At 45.4% G+C, this 12,500-nt stretch overlaps 1 protein-coding gene across 4 annotated transcripts in view; it reads left to right on the top strand.

The window, feature by feature from the left end:
• The window catches only part of LOC126984664 (phospholipid-transporting ATPase ID-like), a 199,204-nt gene that overhangs the window by 46,518 nt on the left and 140,186 nt on the right, over positions 1 to 12,500 (top strand). For all 4 annotated transcript variants that reach the window (XM_050838545.1, XM_050838548.1, XM_050838546.1 and 1 more), the window contains exon 3: positions 10,220 to 12,500. This exon is cut by the window's right edge and continues 1,003 nt beyond it. The gene's annotated coding sequence lies outside the window, so the exon portion shown is untranslated. The remainder of the gene's footprint in view (positions 1 to 10,219) is intronic.

The raw sequence follows: 12,500 nt of genomic DNA, 5'->3' as shown, positions 1-12,500 counted from the left end.
AGGAAAGGAAGGAAGGAAGGGAGAAGAAAAGGAACGAAAGAAAGAAAGAATGAAAATAAGAACAGACGAAAATAGAGATAAAGAAAGAAAGGAGAAAAGAAGATAAAGAAAGAAAAGGAAAGTAAGAGTGCCAAAAATGGTGTCGGGTAAATGTGAACGAAGGAAAGGTCAAAGGTGAGGAGGAGGAGGAGGAGGAGGAGGAGGAGGAGGAAGGAAGGGGAGAGAGAGGAGGAGGAGAAACAGGCAAAGAAAGGAAAGGATGGGAAGAGGGGAGGGAGAGAGAAGAGAAGGCAGAGGGAGGAAGGAAAAGGAGGGAGGAGGAAGAGGGGAAGGAGGGGGGTGGGGCAGGATGCGGAGGAAATGAAGAAGGAAGGGAGGAGGTGGGAGAGAGAAGAGGAGGAAGGGGGAAGGGAAAGAGGGAAAGAAGAAAAGGGAGGGGAAGGAAGGGTTGGGAGGAATGGGAACAGGTAGAAGAAGGAAGGAAAGGAGGGGAAGGAAGGAAGGAAGGAAGGGAGAGAGAGAGGGAAGAGAGAAGAGGAGGAGGAAGGGGAACAGGCTGAGGAAGATAGGAAGGAAGGAGGGAGAGAAGAAAGGGGAGGGGAAGGAAGGAAAGGAGAGTGAAGGAAGGAAGGATGAGAAGGAAGGAAGGAGGGCGAGGGGAAGAAAAGGAGAGAGGGAAGGAAGAGAGGAAGGAGGGATGAGAAGGAAGGAAGAAAGGGAGGGAAGGAAGAGGGGAAGGAGGGATGAGAAGGAAGGAAGGAAAGAAGGAAGGTAAGGGAAGGAGGAGACTCTTAAGGAAGGGGAAGGAAGGGGTGTCGTGTAAGGGTGTGTTGTTGGTGACCTTACATGACCTCAGCCCTCACCTTGACCTCCAGCCCAAGACTCACCTGGATTGGTATAGATCTGTGCCTCTAATTAGTCCCGTCCCTACCTGCCCGCTTCTACTTTTCCTCCTTTCTCATTACTTTTGATTATTTTACTTTTTCTTTTTTACTTTCTGCTGTTTCTTCCTTTCCTGTCCGGCACCGTTTTTGACACTCTTACTTTTTCTTACTTTTTCTTTTTGTTTCTTTCTTTCTCCTTACTTTTCCTTACTTTCGATTACTGTCCTTTGCTACTTTTTACTCCTTACTCCATTTTTGTCACTCTTAAAAAGACGAGAGAAGAAAAGAACAGAGGAAGGAGGGAAGGAAAAAAAAAGGAAAATGAAAAGTTAAATGAGTAGATAGAAGGAAATAATTGAGAAAGAAGAGGGACGTAAGGCGAGGAGGGAGAAGGAAAGGAGAGAAAAGTAAAGGGGGGAGGGAAGGAAGGGGAGAGAGAGATTGGAGAGGGAAGAGGAGGAGATGAGGGAGAGGGGAGAAGGGGGAAGAGGAGGAGGAGAGGAGGGAAGGAAGGGGGAGAAAGAGGGAAAGAAGGAACAGGCTAAGGAATGGTGAAGGAAGGAAGAAGAGGGAGAGGTGAGAGAGAAGAGGAGGGGGAAGGGGAACAGGCTGAGGAGGAAAGAAAGGAAGGAAGGAAGGAAGGAAAGTAAGGATAGGAAAGTAAAAAAGGAGAATGGAAAGTTAACAGGAAAGAAAAGGAAAGACTTGAGAAGGAGTAGAAAGTAAAAAGAAGAGGAGGAGAGGAGAGAAGGAAGGGGGGGATGGAGGGAAAGAAGGAACTGGCTAAGGAAAGGTGGAGGAGGAATGGAGGAAGGGGATAGAGATTGGAGAGAGGAGAGGAGGAGGAACAGGCTAAGAGTGGAAGGGAGGGGGAAGAGGAGGAGTGGAGGGAAGGATGTGGGTGATGGTGGGAAAGAAGGAACAGGCTAAGGAAAGGTGGAGGGAAGAGGAGGAGGAGGAGGAAGGAAGGAAGGAAGGAAGGAAGGAAGGGGACAGAGATTGGAGAGAGGAAGAGGAGGAGGAACAGGCTAAGAAAGGAAGGGAGGGAGAAGAAGAGGAGGAGAGGAGGGAAAGAAGGGGGAGATGGAGGGAAAGAAGGAACAGGCTAAGGAAAGATGGAGGGAAGAGGAGGAGGAAGGAAGGAAGGAAGGAAGGGGATAGAGATAGGAGAGAGAAGAGGAGGAGGAGGAACAGGCTAAGAGAGGAAGGGAGGGGGAAGAGGAGAGGAGGGAAGGAAGGGGGAGATGGAGGGAAAGAAGGAACAGGCTAAGGAAAGATGGAGGGAAGAGGAGGAGGAAGGAAGGAAGGAAGGAAGGAAGGGGATTGATATTGGAGAGAGAAGAGGAGGAGGAGGAGGAACAGGCTAAGAAAGGAAGGGAGGGGGAAGAGGAGGAGAGGAGGGAAGGAAGGGGGAGATGGAGGGAAAGAAGGAACAGGCTAAGGAAAGATGGAGGGAAGAGGAGGAGGAAGGAAGGAAGGAAGGAAGGAAGGAAGGGGATAGAGATTGGAGAGAGAAGAGGAGGAGGAACAGGATAAGAAAGGAAGGGAGGGGGAAAAGGAGGAGAGGAGAGAAGGAAGGGAGAGAGAGGGAAAGAAGGAACAGGCTAAGGAAAGGTGGAGTTATAAGGAAAAGGGAAGTTATGATGAAATGAGAACGCAGTGAAAAAAAATATAATGAAAGACAGAAATTACAATGAAAACCCTCGTCGGTACTCCACAAGGCCTCCAAGAGCTAGTATCCGGTCAGTTGTTGGCTTTTAGGAGGCGTGAACCCGGTGAATCAACATTGTTCTTCCTCTCCTCCTCCCACTCCTTCCTCCGCCCCCTTCATTATAGTAACAGCAGAACTCACCACCCACTCGTCAACTCATTATGAGGTATTGTTTTTGTCCCAGTCAGTCGTTAGGGTGTGTGTGTGTGTGTGTGTGTGTGTGAGAGAGAGAGAGAGAGAGAGAGAGAGAGAGAGAGAGACAGAGACAGACTTACTACTGCTACTACTACTACTACTACTACTACTACTATTACTACTACTATTACTACAACTACTTTTACTATTGCCACTAGGACTACGGCCATTATCATCATTACCATTATTGTTATTATTATTATTATTAGTATTATTGGGCAGGTAATTAGCAACACCTCTCTCTCTCTCTCCCCCCCCCCTCCCCTCAGGTGTTCATCTCATTAGTCTCGCAAAACAGTGGCTCTTAAAATGTTAATGAGTCTGCCATAAAAAGAGATCATATACGTTTTCTTTGATGAGGGCTGTATGGGTTTTGTTGTTGTTGTTGTTGCTGTTGTTGTTACTTGATATCATTTGTCTGTCATTAGTATCTTTGTTATTTTTTTTTCTTTCTCTTATTCATTTTCTTCTTTTCTTCTGCTTCTTATGATTTTTTTTCTTCTTCTTCTTCTTCTTTTTCTTCTTCTTCTTCTTCATGTCTGGTCATCTTTATCTTTGTTTTTTCTTCTTCCTCTTATTCATTTTCTTCTTTTCTTTCTTCTGCTTATGATTTTTCTTCTTCGTCTTCTTCTTCTTCTTCTTCTTCTGGAGGTATAAATCAGTGTGTGTGTGTGTGTGTGTGTGTGTGTGAGAGAGAGAGAGAGAGAGAGAGAGAGAGAGAGAGAGAGAGAGAGAGAGAGAGAGAGAGAGAGAGAGAGAGAGAGAGAGAGAGAGAGAGAGAGAGAGAGAGAGAGAGAGAGAGAGAGAGAGAGAGAGGGAAGGCATTAAATTCCGTATGTGTGACCTTTTTGAGAGAGAGAGAGAGAGAGAGAGAGAGAGAGAGAGAGAGAGAGAGAGAGAGAGAGAGAGAGAGAGAGAGAGAAAGGAAGTGGGAAGGCATTAAATTCCGTATGTGTGACCTCTTTGAGAGAGAGAGAGAGAGAGAGAGAGAGAGAGAGAGAGAGAGAGAGAGAGAGAGAGAGAGAGAGAGAGAGAGAGAGAGAGAGAGAGAGAGAGAGAGAAGAAAGCTAATCAGAAACACACACACACACACACACACACACACACACACACACACACGTCTCATTGTTACAGCACTTTCTTCTAAAATATTCCTAATGTGATTTGTTGACGAGGAAGAGAAACCCGAGACGTGATGATGCATTGAGGAGGAGGAGGAGGAGGAACAAGAACATGAACAGAATAAGGGGGAGTAGGAGGAGGGGGAACACAAAGGAACACAAAGGAAGAACAAACAACAGCAGACCTGCTGGTCCTTACGAGGTTGTTTGTGACAAGCTACACTAACTATCTAATCAAAGGTGGAAGATGAAGGACAGCAAAGGCGAAGGCTCCTCCCCACCCCCCCCATCCCTCCAGCCAAAGCTGGCAGGAAAGGAAAAAGAACCATGCAGCATGGAAAAACTGCATGGAATTTATGTAGGAAAGAGGAAAGAACTACCATTACTGCTACCACTAACCGGGCGATAAAAGCGGACAAGGACACCAGTATTCGAAAAAACTTAACGTTACTACGACAATGAGTAATATCTTAGTTGCTGGTTGGATTCAAAATACTTGTCCAATCTATTCTTGAAGGCCGTAACTGTTGTACCATCAACGACATCACAGGGTAGAGAGTTCCAAACATTAACAACTCGATTGAAGAAGAAGTGTTTAGCTTCGTGCGACGAGAATCTTTTACCACTTATCTTCAAATTGTGATTTCTTCTTGTTCTATTTGATCGATCAATTGTAAAGTAATCTTCCGCATTAATATCACTGAATCCTTTAAACATTTTAAACACTTCTATTAGATCGCCTCGCAGTCTTCGTTTTGATAGGCTGAATAAATTTACTTCTTTAAGCCTTTGTTCATATGACAAATTTCTCAACCTAGGAATCATCTTTGTTACTCTTCGTTGAACCCGTTCCAACTTTTCTATGTCTTTTCTGTAGTAGGGAGACCAAAACTGTACACAGTACTCTAGACGGGGTCGAACCAACGAATTATACAGTTTTAATATTACTTTTTCCGATTTATTATTAAAGACTCGTCCGATGAAGCCAACCAATTTGTTTTCAGTTTTAACTACCTCTGAACAATGCTGACCGGGCTTTAAATCGCTTGATGTAGTGATTCCAAGATCCTTTTCTTTACTTACTGCAGAAAGTTGTCGGCCATTCATTACATACCGAACGCGATTGTTATTTTTTCCGATGTGCAACACTTTACATTTGTCAACGTTAAATTTCATTTGCCATTGATTGGCCCAACGTGCAAATCGATCTAGATCTGATTGTAAAGCTTCTTCGTCGAGTGTCGCAGTTACTTTACTAGCAATTTTTGTGTCATCAGCAAATTTTGATACTTTGCAAGTGAGCTCATCATCGATATCATTAACATAAATTAAGAAGAGCATGGGGCCAAGCACTGATCCTTGAGGTACGCCGCTTCTGACATCGAGCCAGTTAGATGTAACACCGTTTAGAACTACTCTTTGTTTCTGCTCAGAGCCAGTCCGCAAGCCAATTGTGAATGTTACCCGAGATACCGTGCGCCAATAGTTTGCTGAGCAATCGTTGATGGGGGAAGATGGAGGAGGAGGAAATGGAGATGAAGAAGGAAATGGAGATGGAGATGGAAGAGAAGAGGAGGAGGAGGAGGAGGAGGAGGAGGAGGAGGAGGAGGAGGAGGAGGAGGAGGAGGAGGAGGAGAAGAGGAGGAGGAGGAGAAGGAGATGGAGATGGAGATGGAAGAGAAGAGGAGGAGGAGGAGGATGCCAAAAGGTAGAGAGAGGTTAAAGGGGCCATTACACTGGGCAAATGTTCCGTGGATCTTGTCATAAAATCGTCTGTTTTTGCCCGCGTGGACCCACTGCCGTCGTCTTCCAATCACACTTGCCCCGCACTCTGGGCGTTCCGTGGTCTTGACCAGCGCTGCCAGGTTGTTTTACTCAGCCTTTTATATTTACTGACTTTCGACCCCAAAACTGTCTCGTGGACCCCAATAAGGAGATTCACTTATAATTATCGTTAAAATAGTCAATTCCTGATGTTTCTTGGCAAGAGTTAGGCGTCAGACACCGGTAAATACTATGCTGAGTACGATAATCTGCAACGGTGACGTGACCGACACATTTTCACAACAACAAATATGGCTGACGCCTGACGCCCCTGTTTGCACTCCCGTTTTCACTCAGTGACACACAATTCTTACAAGCAACGGAAAAAGAAAAGAATATGGAGGCGGCAATGGCTTGCAAGAAGAGAGGAGGGCAGTGAAGTGATGCAGCTGTCACAAGAACTACGTCTAGAAGGCCAGGAAGGCGTGCCCCGTACTTTCTCACTTAAAGTGGCCTCGGAGGCCTTGGTCCAGGCAGCAACACTCAGAGCTGAGCGAATGTATAGGAACAGTTGGGTGTAGCTTCTTCCTCTTCTCTTTCGTAACAGGCTTCTATGTACCGTTGGCTGCTATGTACCATCCCTTGCTGCTATGTACCATCCCTGGCTGCTAGGAATAATGTACCATCCCTGGCTGCTATGTACCATGATTATAGCTATGTAACATTATTATTAATATAATTAATAATAATGTTTATTTGTTTGCCACGCAAATAGAGAATAGAGCAAATAGAGCTCTGCTCATTATTTGCTTCGAAAAGGGCAACTTAGGAACTCCAGTGGATCTGCTCACTATTTGCTTCGAAACTCCAGTGAACCTGCTCAGTATTTACTTCCTAACTTCAGTTATCCTTTTTATACTACCATGGCATCAGCACTACCATGGCATCAGCACTACCATGGCATCAGTACTTTTCCTTTGCTCAGGATGTGGATTGTGTGTTCGCCCTAGACAGGAAGCCCTTATCTGTGACGGATGCAACAAGTGCTTCCACCGCTTATGTGGTACAGCAATTTCACAGCAAATAGTATAATTGTATGCAGTTTTAATATGTTTATGCTTTTGTGTTATCTTTTAATGTAGTTTCATTACTTTTATATCATGTGTTTTTAATTTTTTTCTTATAATAAATATTTTATCTTCCTACTAGGTATCTGGTACATAGCAGCCTTGTTTGATACACATAAGCCAAAGCAGTGGTACATAGGAGCCGGCACATAGCAGCCCAACAATGGTACATATAAGCCAAAGCAGTGGTACATAGGAGCCGGCACATAGCAGCCCAACAATGGTACATATAAGCCAAAGCAGTGGTACATAGGAGCCGGCACATAGCAGCCCTGCAATGGTACACATAAGCCAGAGCAGCGGTACACAGCAGCCGGCACACAGCAGCCCTGCAATGGTACACATAAGCCAGAGCAGCGGTACACAGCAGCCGGCACACAGCAGCCCTGCAATGGTACACATAAGCCAGAGCAGCGGTACATAGGAGCCGTTACATAGCAGCCTTGTTTGGTACATATAAGCCAAAGCAGTGGTACATAGGAGCCGGTACATAGCAGCCGACGGTACATAGCAGCTAGCATTCCTTCTCTTTTCTTGTTATTGCTGATGATGATGATTATGAATACCGTCGTCCTTCGGTGAAATCTACCGTGGCTGCAGAAGACCGTGGACACGTCAGAAAACCACGGAAATGAGGACAACGCCAGCGGGAATCGTGGTTTGACTGAAGGTCCACGGAAATTTTGCCCAGTGCCCCTTAAGAGGAAGAAGTAAATGGAAAGTAGGGTTTGAAAAAAAAGAAAGTGGTTAAGATTAAGCAAAAGAAAATAAATAACAGGTTAGAATTATCACCAACAGAGGAAGTAGTTAAAAATACAGACAACAGCAATATCAACAACACCTATACAGTCTCACACTAATACACACAAACTACACTACCCCACGATATTACCTTGTGCTATATACCTCGACCCAGAAATCATTGTATTACCGCGCCAGAAACCTTGCAAATAGAGTCTTGGTGTTTATCCCGAGTAGCGTAAACAACCTTAGCTTAGAAGTTATCCCCTAGCTGTATTTATCCCTGGTTATGCCTTCCCTGGAGAAAAGAGGAGGAGGAGAGGAGGGAAGGGAGGGGGAGAAAAAGTGAAAGAAGGAAAGGTGGAGGGATGGGAGAGGGGAGAAGGAGAGGAGGGAAGGAAGGGGGAGAAAAAATGAAAGAAGGAACGGGTGGAGGAAAGAGGAGGGAAGGAGGGTGAGGGAGGAAGAAGAGGGAGAGGAGAGAGAGAGAGAAGAGGAGGGTGAAGGGGAACGGGCTGAGGAAAAAAGAAACGAAGGGAATGGAAGGAAGGAAAGTAAAGAAAGGAAGAGAAAAAAGAAGGAAGGGGAGAGGAAAGAAAGGATGGAAGGAACAGGCTGAGAAAACGGGGTGGGGAGAGAAGAAAGAAAGGAAGGGAATGGAAGGATGGAAGGAAGGAAGGAAAATAAAGATTCGAAGAGAAAAAAAAGGAAGGGGAGGGGGAAGAAGGGATGGAAGGAACAGGCTAAGGAAAATGGGAAGGGGTGAGGGGATTTTTTTTTTGGGGGGGAGGAGGGGGGGGCTATTAGGCCATATTTATTATTTTTTTGAGGTTTATAGTTTTATTTTTTATCTTTTTTTTTCATCATCATCATTCATAGTCATTCATTCACCTCATCCACATAGCTTACCCAAAAAAAAGATATATATATAAATAAAAAAATAGGAAAAAATAAAATAGAACAAATACATTTAAGGGGACCTATAGGTGAGGGGAGGGAAGGAAGAGGGAGAAGGGGAGGGAAAGAAGGGAGGGAAAGAACAGGCTAGAGGCGGCTTCACACATACGCGAACGTCAGCGCACCGGTCCTGGTTCTTTCTGGTATCGTCGGAATTTGGTGCACACTTAAGAGTCGTATTTTAAAACATTTCGTCGCCCAAGTTCACATATTTGACATGGCTTTCGTAGGAGCTGTAGGCCTTTCCAGGGTAGTTTTATGACCCTGGTGGTAGTTTGACCCTTCTTCTGTGCCATGAACCTTAAAAAACACTCATGAAAAACAGATTGATTCCCTCTTTGACCTTTAGAAATAGTTGATGTGAGAAGCGATGGTGTCTTAAAATACAGCCCTTAAGCCCGTCCGTCCCAGGGGTGCGGTAAAATATGGCACTACGCTTGTAGGAGTATTTCCCGAATGCTGGACGGAAGCTGCACGACCATAACGATGCCTGCCACACAGCTGTCCGGTTTCTGAACGATCGACGACGACCAGTCTTGGAGATTTGGATTTAACGGTTTTTTCAGGCGATGATTCCTGCCCGACTGGTAAACCGACGCTGCTCGATCACCGGATGAATGCACAACGACTCCTGACTTTTCCCCTCCATGCAGCAGGTATAAAACCACACCTCTGAGGCATCTCTCTACAGACCTCAGGGGAAGGCAGGAGGCGCAACACAGTTTCTACGTCAGGCCCAGTGTTCATTCGAATTACCCATCACACACACACACACACACACAGTTTAATTCACTTCACAAAGACATAGACGTAGGAGAAAAGACACAGAGAGGAATGAGGAAATTGATAACGGAATGTCTTTCTGAGTGTCTGAAGGACATTCCGTTATTAATTAAGACAAGAGTTGGAGGTTATAATAGTGATGGACACACACACACACACACACACACACACACACACACACACATATATTAGGGGAGGCGGTGGCTGAATAGATAGCGTGACGGCGCCGCGTTCAGGACGACGCTAGTTCAATCCCCGCCCGGTGCCACCAAGCTGGGATTTTTCAGCCGCCGCCGAGTGCTTTAAAACTACCCACATGCTGTCCAGAAGACCACCTATCAACCCGGACTCTAGATTCTAGGATTAAAGATGAGCTCCGGGAGGGCAGCATGAGCCAAAGCAAGATGGCGCCACTATAAACATGCCATGCCCGATCACTGCCCGACATATCGCAATAGGTGCAAGACCACTACACGTTACCTGGAGGATCACTGCAAGTCCTGTACGGTACCTGAAACACTGCTGCCCGATTTTTGAGAAGGTCGCCGACCACGCAGATGGTTGCACGAAAAATAAGCGCAGCGCTTATTTTTCGTGCTCCTTGCCGACTCACCGTCCAACAACAACGCCTCACTCAGCTGTTCATCCTCCTTTCTGGTTGGTCAATAAATGTGTGCTTGGGGAAACATGGGGAAGGTACACTGTGCTTACCCGACCTTTAACCCGTCCGCTGCGATTGGCACGGATTGGGCCTTCACCAGTATAGCCTGTCACATAATACTCCCAGGTCTTTCTCTGCCTCTGTGGTGGATAGTGGAGTGTTTCCCATGTGGTACTGGTATGCTGGATTTCCCCTCCCAAGGTATATGGCTTGGTGATGTTTTCTTGTTGGCGGTCCGCATCCAAGGGGTTAACCTCTGTCTTTTCTCTTTCCAGTGTTCATGGCGAGGAGGTGGTGGTGGCGTCGGCCGTGGCTGCCCCCGTGGGTGCTGCCCTTGCCCCCCCACTCCCGGGCCGCCCCCCACTCAGGTGTACTAAGGTGAGGTCACGCCCCCCTGCACCTCACCCCCTCACCGCCTCGCCGTAACCTGTTGCTCCACTCACCTGGCGTAGTGGAGACTCACCTGTGTAATTAGTGAAGCTGTTACCTGGTTGATTAGCGAAGTTACCTGTTGAGTTAATGGAGCCACTACCTGGGTAATTACTGAAGCTGCCACCTGTCCTATTAGTGGTGAAGTTACCTGGGCAAATAGCTAAGAGTTACCTGCTGTAGTGGAGAGTTCATACCTGGTTGAATTATTGAAGCTGTTACCTGGCCAATTAGTGAAGATTACCTGTTGAGTTGAGCTTCTCCCTGGCTGGCTAATTGTTCTCGCTACCTGCTCTGCTAATGATCAAGTTACCTGGGCAGTTAGTGAAGAGTTACCTGGCGGGATAGTGAATTTATTACCTGGGTGATTAGTGAAGTTACCTGTTGAATTCAAGAGTGCCATTTTACACCTGGACTGATTCGTGGAGAGTGCCAATCATCTCTTCCAATTACCTGTAAACCAATTAGGGAAGTGCAAGTTACCTGTTCGCCTAGAGACCCATCCAGCTCACCGGTTCCAGCCACTCCAGAAGACCAGTTTACCTGTAATTAAGAAGCCAAGAGAACCAGTTTACCTGTCCTTAATAAGCCAAAGAAACACCTGTGGAAAGTTCATCTGTTGAAAGTTATTGTGAAAAGTTTACCTGTCAAAAGTTTATCTGTCAAGAGTTCACCTGTCAAAAGTTTACGTGTTTAGAGTTTAGAGTTTACCTGTCAAAAGTTTACCTGTCAAAAGTTCACCTATTGAGTTACCTGGCTTGAATGACCTCCCTGCCGGCTACCTGAGAATTGATTAGCGTCATTAAGCACGTGAAGGCCTTGCTACCTGGCCTAAATTACCTGGAACACCTGCTGGGAATTGCTCCTAGATTCCTGTTACCAAATTCCTGTTACCAATTCCTGCTGTTGTGTTTTGTTCTGGTTCTCCTACTTGGCAACATTTGATTCCAGCGAAGAAGAGATATCTGGTAACACCATTCCTGAATACATGGTTAAAGGGTGATTCCAGAGAAGTGGGAATAGCTGGTAACACTGATTCCTAGTAACTGGTGAAGAGTTGATTCCAGGAAAGTGGGTCTAGTTGGTAACACTGATTTCAACTTTGTGGTGATATCTAACAACACCGTTACCATCACCACCACCAGCCCAGGCTTCCTTCACCACCACCACCACCACCACCACCACTACAACCACCACCACCACCACCGTCACCGTGCCAACATCATTAGTCTACCAAGCTGTTCTTCCTGATAAAAGTAGAAAACGACAATTAGAAAACAGGATAAGTCAAGATTGAAACCAGAGGACGTAGAGAACGATATTCGAACCCGTGGTGGTAACATTTGGATAACCTAACCTAATCTGTTCTTCCTGACAAAAGTAGAAAACGACACAAGTGGATAATGAAACCAGAAAACAAGTAGAGAACGCTGACACTATAAACCTTGGTGGGAACTTTGGATAACCTAACCTAATCTTATCTGTTCTTCCTGATAAAAGTAGAAAACGATAAATTAGAACACTTAAATTAGAGAACAGTGTAAGTATATAACAAAAGTGAGCTGGTAACACTTTGGATAACAAGCTGACCAAATCAAATCGTTCTTCCTAAAAAGTAGAAAACAGTGCAATTAATAGAAAACCAAGTAGAAAACAAAGTGGGTAAAAGTAGATAACACCACGTAGAAAACAAAATGAACTGGTAACGCTTCTGGATAACAAAATTGTTCTTCCTAAAAAGTAGAAAACGGTGCAAAAAAGAAAACCAAGTAGAAAACCAACTGGGTAAAATTAGAGAACACTGCACGTAGATAACAAAATGAACTGGTAACGCTTCTGGATAACCAAATTGTTCTTCCTAAAAAAGTAGAAAACGAGGTGGGTATCTTTTTGGGTTCACTTAGATACCTTGACCCGTGTGCTCTTCCCATGTTACAGTAGAAACCTAGAAAACAGACGTGAGAGGTAACAGCTGAATGAGGTGTCTATTTTGGATAACTAGAAAACGCTACTGGTAACTTTAGATAACTTAAGCCCCAAGCAAGTTAGATACCGCCAACTGAAACCACCCTCGCCATCCGTCTCCTGATTCTTGTGTCCCATCCAACTGGTTTCTAAGTGAAGATA

This window comes from Eriocheir sinensis, chromosome 57, assembly GCF_024679095.1.
Source record: "Eriocheir sinensis breed Jianghai 21 chromosome 57, ASM2467909v1, whole genome shotgun sequence".
In the NCBI taxonomy this organism is placed as follows: Eukaryota; Metazoa; Arthropoda; class Malacostraca; order Decapoda; family Varunidae; genus Eriocheir; species Eriocheir sinensis.
This window is presented reverse-complemented; position numbering and strand designations above follow the sequence as displayed.